General features: G+C 38.4%; 1 protein-coding gene across 1 annotated transcript in view; it reads left to right on the forward strand.

The window, feature by feature from the left end:
* The first annotated feature begins 226 nt into the window (after positions 1 to 226).
* The window catches only part of CALCR (calcitonin receptor), an 86185-nt gene continuing 62495 nt past the window's right edge, over positions 227 to 23916 (forward strand). Inside the window, exons 1-2 of the mRNA XM_032483997.1 lie at positions 227 to 304; positions 489 to 707. The gene's annotated coding sequence lies outside the window, so the exon portion shown is untranslated. The remainder of the gene's footprint in view (positions 305 to 488; positions 708 to 23916) is intronic.

Raw genomic sequence — 23916 nt, forward strand, 5'->3', positions numbered from 1 at the left:
AGCCGCCGTGGGCGCAGCCCCACTCGCGGACCAGGGCAAGAGGGGCTGGCGCGGAGGCGCTCGGAGCTCTCTTGCTCCCCCTCCCTCTCCAGGGACAAGAGCGGGCTGACGGGGGCCGGAGGGTTCGGGGGGCGGGGGGGCTGGCGCTCATCAATTCCGCTGCCACCTCCTCTGCTGCCTGACGGGGTTGGGGGGGGGGGCAGGCGGGCGGGGTGGGGCGGGGGAGCGGGCGAGTATAAGACTTAAGTCGGGAGAAGTTTACGCACAGCTCACAGCTGAGCGAGAGAAGGAAGGCGCCGGGAAGGTGAGCCTCCTGGACTTTGGGGAGGTGGAAATCAAGCAGGGGGATAAAGCGTTTGCCTTTTAGCCTATAATAAAAACTGGGACTAGGTATAAACGATCACTTAAGGCAGAATTAAAGTGTCAGGAAATCGGGAGTGGGGCATGAGAGGGAGAGCTCTGGACTAACGCAGTTTGCTCTCTCCTAGGACGGCCAGCCCCCCAGACTCTGGGTGGGCTGTGCCGCGCCGCTCCGGACCTTCCTGGGTTGGAGAGGTGCGCACCGTCTGCACCTCACCCTGCGGCTGGCATCTCCTGCCCAGGAGATGCACCCTGGAGCCTGAGGTCCTGAATCTCTGGAGCCACCACCAGCGAATGCCCTTCGCCTCTCCTGATCTGTGCCCGGCCGCCCAGTGAGATTATTCCAGGTAAGGAGGGTTTCGGAATGACCAGGACTTAAAGCTTTGGGATGTTCTCGGGGGTGATTAATGGTGAAGGTGCGCCAGGTACCTTGTTTTTTGATTGCAAAACTGCGGTTTGATTGTGATGCTTGAGGTTCTGATTAGGGTCGACTTAGTCTCAGTTGTCTCTTTACTCTTGATTAAAGAAAAGCTAGCTGTCCTGGGCAGGTGTTAAAACTTAGGGTTTCGTACTGAAGCATCCTCGGATTTCGTGTGACTTTTACTATGCTGTTAATATCAATTTTCCCTCAAAAGTTTTATTCTCCAACTGACTGGGTATGAAAATTATGGGATGAAAGTTGTGGTTTTTTTCCAAAGGGTGTTTACTAACTAACAAACAGATAATATCGGCATCTATGTGATGTGTCATGGTTGTTCTAGATACTAGAAATGAGTACAGTGGTGAATGGAGTTGCTTGTTAAGTCATGTTTTACAGAGAATTATTTTCCAACAATCATTTATGCATAGCAGCCATTCTTCACACCTATTAGGAAAAATATGTTGTGTGCACAGTTTCCAAAAGGGTACTCTTTTTTTCATGATGCTCTTTCCAAAGATGTCATCTGGGTGAAAGACATCAAGAAAAGCTTTAACAAATTAATTCTTCCTGAAACATTAATTTTCCTTGAGGTTCAAGGGAATCTGGTCAAAGTCAAAAATCAACAACCCAGTTAGATTTTTAACCCATTGTTGAGGCTTTCTTTTGCAGATCTACCCAAGAAAATCTCTCTCTGGAAGCTTTAACCTAGTATTACATGGTACATGCAAGACTAGAAGGCAGGGTTCCATTGCCGATCTTCAGAAGTCTCTGACGGCCGTAGTTAACCTGAACCAAATCAACTGTTCAAGGCTATTTGTTTAAATTATTGGGTGACTGAAAGTGAAATGTTCAAAATAAACCAAAGTGTGACCATATCATTTCTGAAACTAATCTACAAATAGCAGAGTGTCCAAGTTTGAATGTGTCTTAGATGATAATAGAAAGCAAATATTTTATACATTTGCGTAACCTTGGCTTCCCATTAGAGACAAAATAGAAATGCTTTTAGTGTTGTGGGACTTCTAATGAATGTATGGTTTTTAATAGCATGTTGCTAGCCTACTATGTGTCCAGTTAGAACTGATCTTTAAAAAGTCAAAACTGCTGGTTTTCTACACTAGCATTATGAGAGGATATAAGGTGATTAGATTTGCAAAATATCTTTGCAGTGTAAGTCAGTATTCTCAGTAGGCACTCATTTCTATTCAGTATTTTAACATAGCTCAAAACGTCCATCGGCCGAGATTTGCTTTGGTCCCATGCCTCTAGTCTACAGTTAATTTCAGGAACTATAGCCTCAAGAGTAATAGTCATTGTAAAATGCTCTAAGATTATTTATTGACCACACCAACATACTAAGCATAGTAAACATGAAATTCTTATTACAATTTATTCACAAGAACATGTAAATAATCTTATAGTTTTATTGTTTCATGGTGCTTGGAGTTGAGGAAAACTCTATTCTTGGTGAACTTCTCTTTCAGTGTTGACATGAATAAAGATATTTTCTACTGTTAGCTTTTATTAGACAAAAGTGAAGTGGAAATTGGAGAAGGGTGATATTTTCAATGATAACCTAAACCAGTATCCTTAACTCGGGCTGCAAATTAGAATCAATGAGAGAGCTTTCAAAAAAAATATGGTTGCCCAGACCTTATCCCAAATCAATTAAATCAGAATATCTGAGGAAGGGGTCTGCATTTTGATGTTTCTTAATGAGATTGTGTTGTGCAGCCATTATCGGGAACCACTGACTGAGGTGGTTACCGTCGGGCTTGGTTAGAGCAGGTAAATGTCGGAGGGTCTTGGAACATAAATGCCGTATGTTCTGTTGCTGGTCTAAGCTTTGTTTTTCTTTAAAAAAAAATTTTATATCTTGATATCCCAATTAGAAGAAAGAGATTTTTTTCCCTTGATGTAGATGTTTAAATGTTTCCGGGAAAAAAATTTTTTTTTCCCCTAGAAAACAAAGCTATTGAGTTTGAACCTTATCAGACTGTCCAGAAAATGCTTTAGTAAATTAACTCTAGCTTTAAGAGATGTTGGAAACAATGCTTTATGAAACATAGAATTTGATCTCATTTTGCTAAGACCTACATGATGTTTAATGTGCAAATACGTAGCCTTTTGAAAGGAGAGAAAGAGAAAATAGTACCATCCTTCTTGGCGCACCAAATACCATATCCCAGGTGCCGGCTATGTTTAAGTATTTTCACATAAAGTATTTTCTTTAAAGCTCACAATAGCCTTGTGACATACCAGCTTTTATTCTGATTTTACATATAAGAAAATTAAGGACCCATTAGGTTAATGAACTTGCTCAATGCTGCAAACCAAGTAAATTTAATGTGTGTTTGAACCTAGGTCTTCTTATTCTAAGTTCAATGCTGTAATAAAATATATATTTATATATATATTTTATAGATATTTTTTAATTTAAAGACAGCATTTTTTAAAAAGCAGTATTGGTTAAGAGCGCAGATTCTGTCATGCCTCTGCTTCAGTTTCATGCCCCGCTCCATCACCTCCTAAGAAGCTGTATGATTTTGGGCAAGGAATCTAACCTCTGTGTAGCTTAATTTCCTTTGTAAAATGAGGTTTTTCTAATGGGAATTAAATGAATTAATATCGGTAAATCACTTCTGGTGGGTACCTGGTGCATAGTAGGTTCTATGTAAGTGTTGTATTTTTAAAATGGTATTTATCCAAAAAATATTTTTGATTGTTTATGATATGACAAGCACTGCATTAAGTCTGAAGATACATAGATAAAAAAATGTTGTCTGATCCTCAAGGATTTTGTGCCTAATAGAGAATGACCAATACATAAGTAATATTCCACTCAGGTATGGGATTTTCTTCCATTTTAATTATAATTAAAAGCATTATTTTGTAAGACAACTGTGTGCTTTTCAAAGTTAATATGATCTTCTAGGGATCCATATGATGAGTATTACCACCCCGAGTGATAATATTTTGTTCTGTCACAATGGAATAACTTGTTTTCCATTCTATCGAAACACAAAAAATAATATTAACATATGTTTCTGGCTTCATTTTATGAGTTTAGGTAACTAGTCATATGGAAAGGGTTTAGGTCTTTAAATTTTATTTTCACAGGGCAAGAATTTAGAGGGGAAGAATTGATAGAAAACGTCATCAGAATCTATTCCTCAATATTCATAAGTACAATTCTCTTGAATTGTTTTTCCAATAAGTATTGTCTGGTTGGAATTCAGTTTGGTATTTTTTAAGGAAAAATAACTTCAGGGCAGGAAGAGTGGATCAAGGAGTACAGTTCAAGGTCTCTGATATGGGAATGGCTCAGTAAGACTACCTCATGGGGCTGGCCGTGGTTCTGCCACCGTGCCCATGGTCCATGCATTGCAGTATCTCGTGAGACCTCCAGGGTACCTCTGGATACCTGAATTATAAGGTTATGTCTTTGCTCAAATGAAAAGCCTCTCTTTATTAAAAGTAGCATATAAATTGGTGTTCTCCATAAAAGAATAACACAGATACTCTAAACCGAAGGAGCTGTTCTCAAAAAAATACAGTACCTGGCTCCATGAAATAGTTTCTGTTTTTGTAATCAATATTTAACCATTCTATTTCATTAAAATTTCTGTTTGCAAATGTATATCTTCCTCTCTCTTCTCCAGTCTGAAGGCTGCTCCCAGTTTTTCCCATGATGATGCATATTTCTTCTTCGTAGTTTCACTGCCACCCCAACACCCCCCCTCCATTTAAGCTTTTATTACCTTTAACAAGATACTTCAGTATTCTCCTAATATTCAGTCACGTTTAGTCCCTGTGTGACGCACTCAGTGTTATACAATACAGCCAGACTTGTTTTCTAAGCCTCCATTTTGTCTATGCCTCTGTTCATAATTATTCAGTGATGGCCCAGGGAACGTAAGACATAGAACCACTCTTCAGCCTAGCGTTTAAGAGGTTTCAAGATATAATCTCATTTTATCTTTCCTATTCAAGTCAAGTAGAAAACTGCAGCAACTCCCTAATTCCAGTTCTGAAGCCATGGTGGGTACTACAAAAATTGACTCCAGTCCATCCTTGATTTCTAACTCTTGTGCGTGTCAGCTTCAGTTTATATTCTAATACCTGAATATTAGGGTATGTGGTGAGGGGGCCCCTTTACGCAAGTGGTTCAGTTGCAGAGCTGCTTTGCTTTGGTTTCTTCTCGCAGCCCTATTCCCAGTCCCTGCCTTTTATTTTCCGGTAGTTCAGAGTTTGGCATTTCAAACATTACCTTCCTCGGTCCTTCCAAATGTATTAATCATTCCCCCATAACACATCCAACAAAGTACCATCCTTATAGCTTTGTTTATATTTTAAAACTCAATAAATATTTACTAAATGCCTATTATGTCCTAGTCTGGGGATAATTTGGCAAATTACAGTTCCTGGCTTATTGGGGACTGGAGGAGACAGAAACCAACAGATAATTAGGAGCCCATGTGGTAAGTACTCCAATAGAGAAATGTCAGGAGCGCTTTGGAAGGAAGGAGGAACAGCACCCAGCCGGACACCCAGGAAGCTTTCTGAGGGAGGTAACCCTAAAGGAGACATGATTCAGCATTGAAATGACAAAAAAGTAGAGCCCGAGAAAGAGGGGAAGAGCTAAAGTGTGTTATAGGCAGGACACCAGACTGAAAAAGCCCTGGAGGCTTGAAACAACATGGTGATTTTAGGAAGCACCAGGTACCCAGAGGTACCCTGGAGGTATCACACCGCAGCGGGCAGCAGCACGGAGCCGTAGGCACAGCGGAAGAAGCACAGCCAGCTCTGATGAGGCAGTCTTGCCGTGCCAGCCCCGTGTTAGAGCAGTAAGGCTCCTGGCTTCCTGCTGATTTGTATCCAACCCCCTTTTATTTTAATATTCTTTCTATCTTTCAACCAGAATGATCTACCAGAATGGCAGATCTGATTATTTAAGACCTCTACTTCCTACTTTAACTCCTTCAAAGACCCCAATCGTCCTTATGATGAAATGTAAACCCTTTAGCATGGCAGGCATGTAAGCCTCTTTGCTACCGGTGCCCTGCCGACCTTGCCAGGACCAGCCAGAACACCTTATTGCAGTAACAGAGGGGAGAAACAATTAGAGTCACCCTGTCGGGGACAGCAAAGGGAAGAAAACAGTCAGGAGATTATAGGCGGACACGGGGATAGTTGGTGAATGACAGAAATTTGAGATGGGCTGAATGAGGGAAATGGCCGATTGTGTGATCAGTTCCAAGTTTCTTTCACAGATAATAGGAAAGGTGAGCATCATTCACATAGGGCAAGTAATATTTTGGAGAAGAAAGATAAAGAATTTAATTTGGAATGTGATGCATTTGGCTTATCCGTGTGGCAATGTCCAGTAGAAACAGATACAGAAATTTGTGTCTCGAGAATTCTGCACTAGAGGTATAGATTTGGGAGACAGAAGTTTATCTATTTCAGCTGATGGTGCAGGAATGGAGGCTATCACCTATACAGAGTAAAAAAGAAAAGAAAGGAAAAAACAGGCAAAAAATTAAAAAGAAAACAAAAACATCTAAGACAGAACCTTAGGGAAACCAATCTTTTTAAGGGACAATGGAAAATGAGCCAGCAAAAAAGACAGAGATGAAAGGCTAGATGAAAGGAAGAAACCCAAGAAAAGGTCGTATTGTAGAAACCAGGGAGGAGAAAGCGGGCACCTAAGCAGGTTGTTGGAGGTAGATAAAATGGGATAAGGCGAGATCGCAGTTGGATTTAACTGAGAGCAGGGAGGGAGGAAATGGAGACACTGAGTGTGCACAATAATTTCAGTCAGTTTCATACGCACGCCTTATTTTATTTCCCCTTTTTGAAATCTGACCATCCCCTATAAGTTTAACTTAAATGCTGCTTCCTTTTTTTAGTCTTGGATGGCCAATTTTTCAGGTGAAAATACACCAATTTTGGATCACAGATTATACCATTTTCTATTTGTCTTATGGTGTTTTAGTCTCCCTTTTCTGTTGTGGATGTCTGTTTCTTCTTATTTCCCTACTAGGTTCAAAAGGACAGAGTCCCATATTCATCTTGACTCCAGCACACACAAGAGACCTTCTCTTCTCTTAGTGAAATGAGTTAAACTTACCTAAATATGGTCATAAATATAGTAACTTTTTTTCCCCTGAAATTATTTTTGCCACATTGAGGCTTAAATTTTTTCTCTTTTGTGGTATCACCTAGCTATTGCCCCAAAGATTTCAGCCCCTTCTCTCTCAAATCAATAATCCATTCACATTTCGAACCTTCTTCCTCGAACGCTCTGATTTCCCGATTGAGCCTTGTTAACTTGAAGAACCAACTGTTTTCTTTGCCGAGCATTTGAAACAGAGCTTACATATTCAGAACACAGCATTTCCCACCGGCCTCTTTACAGTTTCTTAATCACAAAGTACATGCTTCTCCTTCTCCCCTGCCTCTTGCATGAAGCTGAAGCTACTTAGGTGGTATTTATTTCTCCGTAGGCAGGAAAAAAAAAGGGGGAGGGAGGACTTTCCTTCTTGGATTCTGATATGGACCAGAGTCCTGGAAGCAATTAATTCTAAATTGTTTGAATAACTGATCATCAGCAAGTTAATACCTTTTAGACTTTAGGAATATGACTAAAATATTAACCAAAACAGCTACAATTCACTGGGCTCCTACTACGCTGAATACAGTGGTGCTTAGTCACTTCTCACGGCAGTCCTATGGAATTTTATCAGTCCCAATCAGTAAACAGAGACTCAGAAAGCTGATGGGACCTGCCGAGGTTCATGGATCTTGAAAGCGGCAGAGCTGGAACTCCAACCTAAATTTTATTTATTCCACTGCTACAGTCAAATGACATTTTGATGGTGACTTAGAAATCATTTTATTATAATTGTATATGTTAATTATATTGCATGATCAGAGCCTTTAATAACAGATAAAATTACCAGCCCCTCTCCATGGACATTTAAGTCAGTTTCTCTGGAGGTATTGAGCACAGCTTTCCCATCCAGTGGGGCTGCAGGAGCTGTGGTTCTACCTAATAACTAGAGCCCGGCAATTTGGAATATCCTGGAATATTCCAGGTTCGTGCTATATATCAAGTGGACATTCTAGGTAGCCACGCACATAAGCAGGAATTTCCTGCATGGCAGTGAAAACATGAAATGTGTTATAGTAGTAGAATTTTAAGCATTCATGTCTGACCCAAGTCTATTTCTATTAACTAAACAAATGAATTTATTATAAACAAATATAAATTTGGTGTCAGCCAACAGTGAGAGCTGTATTTCTCCTTTCCTGGAGCCTAAAAGGAACAGCAGTTATTCCAGGACTGTACTAGGAAAAAAACATCTTTTTGATAATTATTTTTCATAAAGGAAAGCTCTGCCGTTTGAGGAAATTTCCCCTATAGTGAGGTTTTCATAAAGTCAACTTGGGCAACAAGGGAAGAAAGGAAAGGTGAAGTGCAGCACTCCCAAATTTAAATTTCAAATCGACTCGACTCATACATTAATTAACCCAAACTTCAGCATAATTATTTGTTGCTAATCTTATGTCTGATGGACAGAATTCTTGCAAGCATGAGAGTGTATTGTAGAAAATGTCCGTGTTTAAAGACATTACGATGGGATCTCTTTAGCCCAAGACGCAAAGAAGTTCATGGCACAGGGAGCACAATGATGCACATGGCTTTAGCATCTCATTCTCTGGGCCCACTACGGGGCTAAAAGGTCAACACATTATTAGAACACTTTTTCATTCTTAACGTCATATAGACTGCAAAGATGGTGTTCAGGCAAAAATCCCAGCAAAGGGGTGAACAGTCGTGGTTGCTCAAGGGCCAATTCAAGCAAGAATTTACTGGGTTGCTTTTTCTCCCATTCAAAATGAAAATAATTTAATTGCCTCCAATGAGGAAAATGTGTATTCTTGCAAATGAGATATATCATTTTAGTGAATAGAAGGACAGTGAGAAACTGGCATTTCTTTTTAGCAACTAAAATATTAATAATCTAGAAATTTGAGGCATAGCAACTTGGAGTCAGCAAATATGAACAGTGGAAGTTGTCTCATTGAGCTGCATTGCAATTTGGTAAAGAGGCATTCCTAGTATTTCAGGTGATGCCATACATTTTCTCGGTAACTAATATTTTATCCTTATTATTGATCAGGAGTTGAATGCTTTTATTAAAGTGCAGACTGAGGCAGAGATGACATATTTGCCCACCAGTAGATGACAGTGCCATCATGAAAACTCCAGCCTTTTGACTCCAAGTCTAGTGCTCACCCTGAAGAGTCTGCAGAGTTGCAGGGAATCATGAGCATTTGCCGACAAATATTTGCAGAATGTGCTTATAGATGATTACATGGAGAGTCAAACCCATACATAAGACTGGCCTTGGATTATATTACAAAAGAGGCCTGTCTCTGGGGTTTTTCTCTTAGTTTTCCAAGCATCTACTACTCATAGTAATACCTTTTTTTCCCCAGAAGCCTGCTTTCCTAAGGAAAAACCCCACTGCTTGAGTCTTTCCACAGCTTCTCCCTCAGCTCCCTTTTGCGCAACCCCCCATAGTCAGTTGCTTTTCTTTTACCTCATTCCTACAAATCCTGCTGTCTGCAGGTAATATAATAGTGAAATAAACCCTTATTCTCTTCAGGGGAAAAAAACCCTGCATCACCAGTGATACAAGAGGTCATTCTTGAACCTGGCATTTCCTGATGCACATTCGTTGAGCAAATCAGTTTGGATCTTAATTATCAAACTTGAAGCTTTGTGCTACACATATGTGTATTAAAAGCCATGAAGTCCATATTGCTGCGTATCCACCATCAGCAGTGTAGCCAAACCACTAATCTCTTGCCCGGACTGCTCCAGCAGCATCCTGGCTGGCCTGCTCACTGGCCCCTGCACCCTTCCCCTACCCATTCTCTGCTCAGCACCTAAAGTGACCACCTAAAATGTAAATTAGATCGGGTTTCCCCTCTGTTCACAACCATTTAAGGGCTTCCAACCACACTGGAACCCATGGTCCCATAATCCGCACCGTGGCCTCAAGGTCCTCTGTGACCTGGCTGTCACAGCCTTATCGCTCCATCATCTACCTGGACTACTTAGTCCACCACACTGATCGTGATCCATTCACTGGAGCACATCACCTTATTCTCCTCTTCACACCCTTCACGTATCCTCTCCCTCCGTCTGGGATGCCCTTTCACTCCTTTTTACGTAGCTAGCTGCTTCTCTTACTGCAGACCTTCCCTTTAATGTTGCTCCCTCAAAGAGGTCCACCACAGTCAGTCATACTTTCTAAAGTATGTGTTACCCTATTAATTTCTCTCTCTCAGCTCCTTGTTTATTTCTTTCATAATAGTTAGTACACTTCGTAATTATTTTATTTTGTGTTTCTGTCTCTTTCGTTTTCTGTCACCTGCATTAGAATATAAATTCCGTGAGATCCACCCTGTGGACTCTTAATTTCCAGCACTCAATAAGTATCTGTTTAACAAATGAAGGTATATATTTGTTTAATTTTATCCATCCACAGCATTTCTCAATTCATGTAGCCACAAGACCTTTTGGTGATATACCCGCAATAAATATCCTGCTGACAGTCTGGGAAATCTGCCTTTTCTGAAAGGTAATATGGTAACAGGAATTTTAAGTACTGTTGCAGGTGTGGCTTGGGGTAGGTGGGCTTTTCTGATCATTTTCAAATCTCCCCCTAGATGTAGCTGTTCACAGTGGGATTGACCGTATGGTGTCATATGCGCGCGTCTGAGCGGGCCTGGTACTTGCTGAGGTAGAACCATGCCCAAGCACGTAGAGCTAATTTTAGTCTGTGTCACCCTTGGAGGATGCGTGGAGTTTTAAATCTAATCACTTTTATAAATATTCTTTACTGTATCTACTATTCATGGCCTCTGCTGAACCTGCAGTTTTTACCAACCACCGTGGTCACCTGCCTGCCTTACTGCCTATGCATAAAGGTAGGCATTTCTAAGTAAAATGCTAAAGAACTTTCCATAAATAATTTGGTTCACATGGGATTTTAAAATAAGTATTTTCAGTTGCAATGTGCAAAACTGACTGAAATTAAAAAGGCACCCTGTGACTATAACCAGCTTGTACCTGGCAGATTCTTAGAAATTAAGTTTCGGTGTTGGGACTGACAGGGCATTAATCTAAACAGAGCCCGTTGGGAAACTTTGATCAGTATCTGCTTCATAGCAAAGTGTAATTTTTAGTTTTCAAGACAAGTATGTATTAATAACTTTCAAGGAAACTTAGATATAAAATAGATTTATTGAAATATTTCAATAATGATGATAATGGTAATCATGATAATAACACCTAACACTTACATCACACTAAGAGCCAGTAGTGTTCTAAGCCTTTTATGGGTATTAATACATTTAATCTTCACAGCAACCCTCTCAGGTAGGTGCAATTATCATCCCCTTTATACAAAGAGGAAACTGAAGCACAGAGAGGTAAGTAACCTACAGAAGAACACACAGCTAATCCAGGACAGATTTTGAAATGAAACCAAGGAGGTCTGGCTTCAGAGAGTAAGTAAATCCGAAAAGGGAAATATGCTTATTGTACATTTATGTTAAAAGCTTAACAAAGTTCTGTTATTATGAAATAAAATCTTTCACTTTTGCATTTTTTTCAACAATAGATCCATGAATTTCTCTCTTTTACCTAGAAAATTAAAGGAATTACATAGTGGTTTTCCTTATTTGTGCTAAATATTAATCTCTATAGCTGTCATAGGATATACCCATGCTAATAGTATTCCACTCTGCCCTGTGGTTTATAAGAAGGGGAAATTGTGCTTTGCCAGGTTGACATCTCATTCATAAATGTAAAAACTTAATCTGTTTTATTATTTTAAAGGTGCAATTTCTATTAAAAAAAAAAAGCAAAACACTTCTCTTAACAAAACATGGTTTTAAATAGAATTTCAAAACTCTATTTTGATTACTTACATGAAAATTAGTCAGAAACCCATGATATACATGGTTTTAGTGATGTGGACAAAAAAAAAGTGGTCTAAAAATGGCAAGTACAAATACATTGAATTTTAATTAGTCTAAAAATGGTCAAGTTTCCTATTCACTCACTTAGAGATGATAAACTTTCCAAGATCTATTTTGGAGCATGACAACTCTTTTCCATGTGTTCTAAAGGGGCTTATTTCCCTATGAGGTGACTACGCTGGCACTTTGTGTACTTGTGCAAGGGAGGGAGACAGGGGGACTATTCAAATTCCCAAAGGAAAGTCTGTGTGTGCTTCCACATTCAAGCTGCTCAGCCTGCTGCAAGTGATTTTCATTGACTGTCTCTGATATGTTTTTAATTTATTTACCATATCTGAAGTTATTTTCCTTTCTAATGTTAATTTTAGCTCTTTTATTTAATGTTTTTAAATGTTTCATGAATTCTATTGTGTAACATGTTTTAGTCTAAAGCTTTTTTTTCCTCCACTGTTATGGCTCATTTTAAGAATAATGAAAGGATGGAAAACATATGTTTTCAGGGGTATTTCACAGAATATTGATCTAGAACCTAACTGCTTGACATTAGATTATCCAATTTCCGTGTGAATCAGGTCATTTTTCCAGCAGTGGGTTATCATTTTACAGGCAGGGGAAATGAATGCACCAGAAAGTATGATAGTTTTATCCTCCGAAGCTGTATGAAGTGTAATCAAATTTATGGGGGAAAAAATGTGTATATGGCACAAGGAAAAACAGTTTTATTTGTTTTATTTCAATCTAGTCAGAAAAAAGTCTGTTCTTGACATTTCTTCTGTCAATTTAATATGATGCTGTACTCTTAAGTACTCAAGGAAAAAAGGGCTCAGGATCCTCTTTGCCCTTTATCAGTTTCAAAATATTACAAAATAATATTTATATTACTCTCAGTGATGCAAAATATCTTAGGACAAAAAAAAAAAAAAAAAAAAAAAAAAGCACTGAATCTTTAACACAGGAACTCATCCTGAACGCTTTTGAAGATTAATCAGTATCTCTAGTAGAAGAGGAGCACTCATCATTCTGTTTCGTTTAGGTAACCACCTCAGATAGGTAAATTAGTCAAATCAATTTAGCAGAAGCTCAAACTTTCATAAACATTGTATTATAGATTTCATTTAGATCCTGCCCCAATTCTTCTCTGCCCGAAAGCCAAAGAACAGTCCGATTTACAGATTAAGGAAGTCTGATTCCGAGCAGACTAACTCGCGATAGCATGTTGACCCGGGACAGGTGCACCTACTTTCTTTTATATTCCTCCGCTTATTTAACAGTCACGGATTTTTCCAAGCCCCCTTTGGTTGTTTTGTATTTCCAGTTTATACAACCTCTTAGCATAACAAGGACAATACATTTGAGCCCTTCTTCATATTTATTTAAATGCTCAGCTAAATGATTCAGGATAAAACCCCTAGTTTTAATACTTTGTCAATAAAGTTATCTCTCACCATCAATGTTACATATGTGTACCCATTCCCTGACTTCATTCAGATTCTTCAGTCCTAGTTATATTAGTTTATGTTAGTCCACGATCTACTTGTGTATTTTCAAAAGAGTGTAATGCCTCCCTATCATCATATAGATAAAGACATAAAAGAAATATAACTTCTCCAGTATCACAGAAATTTTCCCCCTCAATCAGATATTTTGGGGGGAACAGGAGGGAATGGCTACTCTTGTTCCTTATTATGATGCATCAGACAATTTTAGATTTGGAATGACAGGTGTATATTAAAAAGAAAACAGGACATTCTTCATCAAGGAGCCAAGATCATATCAATATAAGCTGAATTTATCCCTCCTTTTGATACTATCACTGGCCAGAGCCTTCAGTCGGCCAGACCTTACCCGACAGTAAATAAAAGAGGGTCAGGGTCCAGACATAACCACCATGGTAACTAGCAGCAGAAGTACGAGAGATGGAGGGCACCTTGGGTGACTCCCTGAGTTTTCCAGGCTGATGGACATGAAAATATAGACTTAGGCAGGAGAGAAAACAAGATTATCTGGTCTTACCATTATTCATTGTTTCCAAGCTGGAGATTTTTTTGTTTTCAAGTCTTTGTCATTTTATCTTTCCTCTTCACAATACTTTTAAGTAGAGCTCCAAAATAGGTATTGCTGAGTTTTTAAGTGATAATTATGAATGTGTTTTGCTTTTACAATGTCTCAGTGTGCTTGTTTAAATAACATTCAGAATTTTCCCAAGGCAATTTGTTGATGGGATTGTTTTCAGATCCATTCAGGACTTCAAGGGATCAATAGATGGGACAGGTAAGTTTTTAGGCACATGACAGAGAGACTGGCTAGAGTTTGTGGCAGAGTTACAGGTAGAACACTGAAGAGGGACCTGGAGAAGCCAGCAGTCATCTGCCAACCGTGAATACACTAGGGGAAGAAGGAGGGGAAATGTCACACAAAATAATAATGACTACCATTTACTGGGCTTCTGATAAATGCTATGCTATGTACAAATACGCATTATCTCATTTAGGCTCCACAACAACCCTGCAAGCTGGGTGTTTTTTATTTCCATTTTACAGATGGGAAAGCTGAAAATCAAAGATGCTAAAGAAATGAATAATAAGAAGAAATAAGAATAAAAGTAATCATAATTACTACTACTAATATGTTAGTAATAGCTCAATTTAAAAACTAACATTTTTGAGGGTTTATTATGTTGCTTCTTGGATGAATTATCCCATTTAATTCTCATAATAATCACAGTATTTTATTATACTCATTTTACCTCCAGGGAGTGGTGAGGCTTAGAGACTTAAAGAAAAATGAGATAACCACAAGCAGCGGAGGCAGAATTTAAACGTAAACAGCCTAACCTCAGAGCGCATGGTAGTAGCATGCTGTCCTGTGCTACAAAAAGCAGAACACGCTTTCTTACCCAGGTCTGTTTGCTGCTCTGTCATGATTTTCAGGGTTCCACGTGGCCTTTAAAATAGTAGTTCTCCAATTTCATCTGATGACCCATGCGGACCCATTTCACTGTCTGGCAGCAAAATAAAGAGATCAAAGTCCATGTCAAGAGTTTGTCCACCACCAGGCATGTTCAGTTTAAAGGACTGCACTTTGTTCTGAGATCTGTTCTTCCCTTTCTGGAGCAAAAATATTCCTTCTTTTTATCTAATGATAATAATAATTGATGATAGGTTTTTTAAAAAATATATTCTTTATTTAAAAATTATAAATTTGTCAACCCTATGCCCCCTACCTCACTTTAGAGAAAACGGGAGATAAATACAATTTTAAAACCAGGGCTCTTCTAATAAAGAATGCCGTTAGGGCATGAGGAGTGGCACACAAAGCAAGCTCTGCAAATGTTCCCAAGATTATGCTAGTGAGCCCCACATGCTAGCAAGCCCCACTTTGTAGTTTTTAAAGAGTTTTCAAAGAAGCAGATTACACTTGAAAGAAAATATCTGTGAATAAATGCATTGTTATGGAATAGCACTCTCCATATATAAAACACCTAAGATGTGGCTGAGTAGAGCACACACCATCTAGAAAGTGCTTTCTCATTCAGTATCCCTTTTGATCGGCACCCAACACTCCCAGATGCAGTGCATACTTTACAGTATGCAATTTGATATACTGCTCATTAGTATTGTTTGGCATCTCTTAGCCTGAGTTTCCTTTAAAGAAGGAACTATTTCTATCTTAAAGGATCATTTCATGGATTTTATATAAAGTAGGGAAAGTGCCAAGCATGGTATAAGACATAGAGCAATCAGTAACTGCCACTTATTTTGTAATTGTTATGATCCTCATTTTATAGAAGAGAAAACTATAACTCAGATTAAAACATGAGACTAAAGTAGCTCATTTAGTTAAGTGATGGAGTTGGGGCTTAAGCCCCATTCCATTCACATCCCAAATCTTCTCTTGCTTACCACTCACCCACAGTTTTCTATGAATCTCAAACCTTCTTTTCACTATTCCAGACAAATCCAGTGATGGCAAAAACCTGAGAAATCCATTGTTTTAAATGTACCTTCATCATTCTGTAGATGTGTGTTTTAGCTGAAGCTGTCCATATGGGCACAGGGCATAAACTTCTCAGCAGGAAAATCAGGTGAAATTTAAAATCATTTATTGTGTCTATCAATCCAATAAAAGTAACATTAAAACAAATACAAGTGGAAATGGAGTCTGTAAAGAAAGATCTTACAGTGCATGAAGGAGGCAGTACCTGAAGGTCATCAGTTTAATGGGAAGATAAAATTTTTAAGTGGACCCATAATTTTTATATCTATTAATAAGACCTCATTGTGTGACCTGTGCATACTAGCAGATATATTTTCCTAAACTGCAGACACTGATAATCAGTTGTTTGTTTTTTTTAATTTAAATTACCTGAAGAGCAACTTCATCTCCCCCAGAATAGAGTGTGGCTTCAATTGTCAATGGAAGATTAGAAAAAAGTAGGCATTTCACTGATTCCCTAGGTAAAAGCTTTGTTTTCATCATAATCCTAAAAAAAAAAAAAAAAAGAATAAAGAATACTCCTAATAATCTCTTTTAAAGAGAAAGGAGAACTATGACATGTTTCAGTTCTCAGAGCAAACAAATGAGGAAGGAAAGCCAATTCCTTTTCTTTTCTTTCAGAGGGGTTTTCTCTTAATATAGCACCCTCTAATTTAAGAGTTCCAGCTCTTGTTGTGAGTTCATCAGTGATCTGGATCTTAAATGGCTGCTTCTAATATATTCAGAAACAAATGTACACTGAATACACACGGTTTTGTGAGAACAAGTATCTTGGACTCAAAGAGTTTCACACTTACTGAGCTTCATATCTTCCTGTGATTTAGGGTACAGTTTTGCAACAGGGAGCTTGTCACATGGTGTGCCAGCCACCAGACAGGGGAAGATAACAAGGCTAGACCTCCAAAGGGAAGTTAAGACTTGTACAGCAGACAGAGACACCAGTGAGAGTGTGAGAGAGCAGGGGATAATGTTTGAGAATCTTGCTTGCTGCACTGATTTATGAAAATGGCTTGAAAATATTTATATTCAAAGATCAATATATTTCTTTAAAGACTAACTCTGTTCCATTAAAAGGAATGAGTAGAAATATTAAAAAAAAATTTTTTCAAGTGCCTGAGTATCTTGTCAGAAACTCAACCACTGCTCCTAAAAGTTAGAAAGGAATGGAGTCACAGCATTTAACTTTGGGCCTGTAGGTTTATTTCAGGTAATAAAAATATTTTTGATGAAATAACCGACTTGATCTAAAATACCAGTAAGTCATTTTACTAAGTCACAGAATGGCAAAGGCCTTGGTACATAACCCATGAGAGTGTGGAAGATACTTCTTTTTGTTCGTTGGTTTCTATTCTCATCACTTTTTTAACCCTTATTTTTTTGTGGTGAGAATCCTGACGATCCATTTTCATAGTAGATTTCAGGTATACGGCACAGTATTTTAAACTATAGTCACTATGCTGTATGTTAATAGGCAAGCCAAAGAATACCAGATCAGCCTGGTTCTGCTGGACAGCAATTATGGGAACTGATTTTCTGTTTCTGGGGCTGGGGGTAGGGAGCAGGAAAGGTTTAGCTTAACAGTGTCCAGTGAAGCAGGTCTGCCCTATAGACTGTGTATGTGAATCTTGCTGAGAGGTACTAGCCGAAACTTGCCTAACTTCCTTACCAATTCTTAAAGTTACAACTTGCTACCATTCTTACCATATTTTCTCAAATAATTTTCTCAGCTTCTCTTGTATACTCATGACATGAAAGTCGATGATAGGGACAAGGATTATATTAGTTGTCATATTTTTTTAACCTCCCATCTTCCCTCCTTGCTGCCCTTGAAAAACAAATTTTGAGTATCCTCAAGTACCTTAGTGACTTAAGGATAATCTTAATGGATTCAGAAAGGATTGCATGCCCACGTTCATTTTTGAACTGTTTGCAGGATATAGTATTTGCAAGATAAGCCATGCAGGGTGAAATATCTGTTACAAGCATTTGGCCACCCAGGTTACTCACCTCTGCATTACAGATTAATTTTATTCTTTTCACAATTGGTGAAAATGACCTCAGTGGATATGGGATATTTTAATTAGATTAAAAATTGAGCAGAAATATTCATTCATAAATGTGATAAACCAACTCCATCCAGCAATCAGCCTCCTTGCTGTCTTGTATTCTTGCTGTCGACTTTTTGTTTATCAAAACCTGTTTTTAAAAATAGGATTTCAGATTAGATTTAGCTTGATGTTTCCATCTGTTTTAATAAACCTATGATAAACTCAGTGCTGTGCTTAATCTGTACCACTTTAATATAGTCATTAACCTGCATCAATAAACTATTTAACAAGTTTGGATTCAGTGTCTCCCCTTTGATAAATGTCTATCCTTTCGAAGCTTGAAGGGAGACATCATTCTAAATGCTTGTGTTTAATCTGCGCTGTAAGTGATTTTTTGCTCTTTAAACCACTATCAAAGTTATTTGGGGCTACCAGCCTTCGTCCCATTCCAGCTATTCCAAATGATCCCGGGAGTATTCAGGCCTGCCATTGCTTCTACACAACCAGTTTGAGAATAATGAGCAAGTCTTTCTCTAGCCCATCCACAGTTCCTCAGTGCCCTGAGTTAACTATGCTGCCCAGCTTTGGAGCACGGAGGGCATAGGGCATTGCTGGAGACTGATCAGAACAAAATCCCCTCTGACTATCCAGTTCCTGACCTTCTATTCATCTAGAAGTTTCTCCAGCCCCATGCAGAGTACTGACACTGGAGTAGTGCTTCTGTTTGACGTTCTCTGTCATCTGGCTGGGACCTGGCTGCACAGAAGTTCCCCCTGGCCCTTGAAGCCCAGGGAGGAGGGCCTTGGCAGTTACCTCATAACCACAAGGACCCTCCGTGCAGTAGTTGAGTCCAGAGACTCTGGAGTCAGAGATTCTAAGATGAAGTGCTGGCCTTGCTGGTTACTGGCAGCATGGCCTGGGGCAAACAATGTAACCTTCCTTTGCCTCAGTTTTCTCATCCATTCAAGAAGGATATTAGTTCCTACCTCTCGGAGTTCTTATGTCGATAAAGGCTGAATGAGTAAAGCTCTTAGCCTGGTACAGAATAAGCACTTAAATGTTAATATTATTATGTACTTTATAAAATGACAGGTACTTACATATGGCCTGGCAGTTGGACCTTTCACTATCTCTCTCTTCAGAATTCTTCATTTGTCTTATCTCTGCAACTGAGGCCTCCCTTTGGAACACAGTGCTTAGCTTAGACTAGAAATAGCCTGCTACTACTTGGTCTTAAACTTCCTGTTTTTTCCCAAAAGACTATTGCTGCACTCTCTATTCTTATTTTCATATTCGCCTATGTTCTCGTTCACCCCAGGTTTAGCTAACTTGTTCTAAGAAAAGGCCGATAATGAACAGCAATCTCTTTTTGGAAACAAATTGTGACAGGGTCACCTTTGATAATTTAAGTCACTTGTGCTGTCTAATTTCTATCTCCTTTGATCTCTTTGTCTGTAGATTTCCTTTCCTTGAGGAAACTTAGCATTTGTAAGCTGGCTCTTAATGTATAAGGAACAGAAAGAGATCTCTTCTAGCAAGCATTGAAAACTTTTCTTGGCAATCTCTATAAAATAGAATATCATGAAAAATAAATACATACACTGTCAAACAGATGACTTATAATAAGGAAGGGTCCCTCTAACAAAGTACATTTTTATATACCAATATTCATGATGGCTTATTAAAAATGCACATTTTTCTCATATGAAAAAATAAACAGATAAAATCTTGTGGCAATTTATAAAGGTCATCATGAAAATATTGCACTATAGCAAAAAGTGGAGTGGATGTGTCAATCTGAGGTTTATCTTTTGATACTGACAAGTTTCACAGTTAAAGTTTAAATTCAAATGTCTTGAACAAATTGACAAAAGGGGAAATGACAAATAGTTTCCTTCTCCTTTGTCTACTCTAGAGCCCTGTGTTGAGAAGGATGCTGAGGTCATATCTAGACACAGTGGCATTGAGTGCCATGCTAGAAGATTCATATCTGTCATGGCTGCCGGAGTGGGAAGTGGTGTAATTTGTACCACTTAGTCACCATCATCCCTGCTTGTTTGGGGATTACACATGCATTCCCTCTGTATAGTCAAAGTAGGATGTGCATTTTGTAGAAAGGGAGAGTGCACTGACATTTGGGGCTGGGACAAGGATTATTGTGATCCAGGCACTATTCAAAGCTCTTCACATGTACTCACTCACCTAAACACTACAATAACACCAAAGTATATACTACTATTAACTGCATTTTACAAATGGGGGCATGGAGGCACAGAAAAAATTAATAACTGCCCAAAGTGATACAGTTAATAATGAGCAAAGCTCATTGGTAGAGCTGTCAGGAAGTCTGGTTTCACACTCTGTCCCTACCACTATTCTAATACACCTCCAAAGTTTTTGTGCAAAAAAAAAAAAAAAAAAAATAGATAGTAAATTTTCATGAATATCCTTCTACAGCATGAGTTTTGTAAACCTAGAACCATAGAATCTTAGTGTGGGAAGGGATCTTGCTGGTTATCTAGACCAAATTCCATCTGTTAAAAATCCAGTCCCTAGTGCCCAGTTCCATCTCAATATCTCAAAACTGTTTGATGTATTGAGCCAAAGTATACTTCCCTGTGAGTATCACACCTCTGATCCTACTTGTGTCCTCGATGGAGACAACAAACCAATCTACCAGTCTATACCCTTTTCCACAAGACAACAGTCAACATCTTGTCACTGAAGTTTATCCACCATGGTTGAAATTTGATAAGAAAGGAGGCAGCAGATTTTAAAAACAATCCATAGTTGAGTAAAAGGACTTTTTATTTTAAAGCTTTCTTCCTTTAAACCAACAGTATACCTTTAAAAGAAGTAAATGGTTAAAGGTTCATATTTCCATTCATTAGCTTACAAATATATATGCTTTTGCCATTACCATAGAAAGAAATTCTCTGTTTCTCCCATTCAAGGAGGAAGAACTTTTTCTCCCCAAGGGTTGTCAGACACATTCCCCTGAAGGTGGCCTACCACGTCCAACTGGGTAAAAGTAATCCCTTTTTAATGGGTGCAGGTGCTACATAGGGCAGAGGGGAGCTCTACTTGAGCATTTCTTCACATGATGTCCCTCAATTGCTTGTTGCTTGAGATTCACGAATTCGCTTTGATATAATAATCTGTTAATAGGCTGTACTTCATGTATGAAGATAATGCTAATTATCAAAGATTAACTTTGAAATTAATCTAGTTAAGTCCTCCAGAAAGGATGGAAATAGGTCAAAGAGAAATAATTACAGAGATATGGTTTAATATAAAGGTTTAATATCAAACCTAGATTCAGCCATACTTCAGGCCATGGAAGTGACTTTCTAAAGACGGGGCTGAATAAAATGTGGATAATCAATTGATTCAAAAAGGTCAGGCCTTGACCTTGGTTTAGTTGAAGTCATGCACATTTGGCCATCAATATGCATACCAATGGAGCTAAATCTTGGTTTTAAAATTACTTAAATGTAAGCCCTGAAACAATGCAGCCTTGGAAAGGGCATCCCATCAACAGTCGGAACACCTGAGTTCCAGTTCCAGCTCTGCAAAGAGGTTTTGTGATTTTTTTTTTTTGAGATCGTATTTGTTGAACACCTGTTAGACTGAGAAATTGAGCTGAGTATTTTCTCTTATGTAGTCTTTATAGCCGCTGTTTAAGTTAGATCATACATTTACCTGGTACAGATGAGGAACTTAAAAGTCTGAGATGCTAATTAACAATGGCCAAGATCACTCATCTGGTATAACAAAGCTAGGGTTTGACACAGCCTTTTCTCTGCATTAAACTGTTTCCATCACTTAACCTCCTAAGTCTGCTTACTTCTTTGTACAAGTGAGGTCTACATGATCTCTGTATCCTTTGAACTTTGACATTCAGTGTAAATATTTAAATGTAGCAATGTCCTGTTCTATTATATTATTACTATTATTATTATTATCCATCTCACTGACTGCTGGTCAGCCTTTTTCTTAATTTGCATTATCTGAACATTTATTCAGCTGGATATACCAAATTATGTAATTTCTACTTGGGTTGGCTTAATATACCATAACATCATAATTTCATCTCACATTTGTTGCATCTATAGAATAAAGTTAAATATTACAGAGTATGACACCAGCAGTTCGAAGTTACAGGTTCCTCTTGCTGAAAGTAGAGGTGCTGACACCTTCTGTCCCCTCCATCCAGGAGATGCCCCCCAACAAGGACAGTCCTCATATTTGTTTCCTCAAAGGATGGGGGGATAAAAGCACCTACAACCTTGTGCCAGACTCCTCTTCACTTTTACTGTCACAACTGGCCTGCTGCCTAAAAGTAAAATTGTTACTACGTATAGACTCTAAACTAGCTAGCACTGTTGAAGGAAGTGGCTGTTGTGTTGTTGTTATTGCTGGAATATTAAAGGGTTCTGAGCATATGAATCATGTCAACAAACAGCTTTCCATAATAAGTGGGGACCAAGCTTGTCACCAAATGAGGTGGAGAAGTTTGCCCGTGTATATGCCAGATCTTTATTCCTACAAAAGGCTGTTAGAAGCCTCAGTGATGAAATAACATGTTTCCAGTTCTTGAGTGCGTTTCTTGGAAGTTGACAAGTTGTCCAGTAGGTGGCAGAGTGTTAACACTCTGTTAATGGCTTTTCGTGTTAAAAGGAATTCTCTTAAATTTGGTTGAAAATCTCAGGAAGGACTTGCTTTTTATGTATAATGTTGAAACACATATATTTCGGGCATATTTCAAGCATATTGATTTCACTTTTGGAAATACATTTCAAAATTAAATAATTTTTCAGTTTGGGGGGTTTATTCGTTAGCTTTACACTCAGTCATTATGCCTCCTTCCTCCAAATATTTATATTTTACATTTCTAATTATTTTTTCCTAGAAATAAGTACAAACAGGTGTAGACTGAAAGTGGGTTTTTGAGTATTTCAAGTAGGTGTTTTGCCATCTTTAATCCATCCAGTTACTGTATTTGCCTAATACCAGTAGCTCCAGTTCCCACATCTCACTGTGTGTGTGTGTGTGTGTGTGTGTGTGTGTGTGTGTGTGTGTGTAGCCCAAATGGAAATTCTTGGTTACAATAAATGTAAATTCTAAAGATAACTAAAATCTGCCAACCTTGATCAAATTAACAAACTTCACTAATTCGCCTTTAAAGGGAAAATAAAACCCATACGCTCTGTACAGTATGTAGTATACACTGATTAATCAAGTCATTCTTTTGAGAAATAAAGCTGATCAAATGTTCTGTACTGGGGAAAATCATAAAGACTCCACCTCACATTTTGACATATTGTTGTATTTAGCTAAAGTGCAACAAATGGTCAACTCTAAGCAAATCATTATGTTTAATTATGTTGCCAGTCTGATCCCTCCAGAAGATAAGACTTCTAGTGATTAAAACTGAATTGCCCATCTGCTGTTTAAAGCATAGCTCCATCAGCAGCATAAGGTAGTTTGGGATAGATGAGCTCTTGGATAGCCCCTCTTAAATGTACTTGTCATTGTAATAATATTTAAACACTGCTCATGGTCTTTACATCTCAGTTGAGTCACAAAAACACAGAACGGCATTGGCTTTGCATTTACCATTAACTCAACCTAGTAAGGTCTTCAGCAAGCCTTCAATCTGCAGAGGGTTTTTAGCTAGTCAGATGGTCGGAATGAATTCTAAGATCAACCTTTTAATTTTTTTACTACAATCTTTTCATCTTGATCCTCTAACCACAAATCTTAACATAAAATGACTCTCCCAGGAAACTTTCTATGAAATATAATAAATAACTTCAGTCTCCAGAGTAATTGTCCTCATATTATGTAGTATCACCTTTCTGATACTACATATTACATGGTCCAGTAGCTGAGAAAGCTCAAGAAACAAAGTGGAATATTCCATGGTTGAGATCTCATTCTCTCTTTTGTATCAGATTTCCGCCTTTCTCTCTGCACCTTTCCAAGTTAAAAGGGGCAATGAACTGAGAATTATGAGAATCACCT

Source organism: Camelus ferus, chromosome 7 (assembly GCF_009834535.1).
Source record: "Camelus ferus isolate YT-003-E chromosome 7, BCGSAC_Cfer_1.0, whole genome shotgun sequence".
NCBI classification, from domain to species: domain Eukaryota; kingdom Metazoa; phylum Chordata; class Mammalia; order Artiodactyla; family Camelidae; genus Camelus; species Camelus ferus.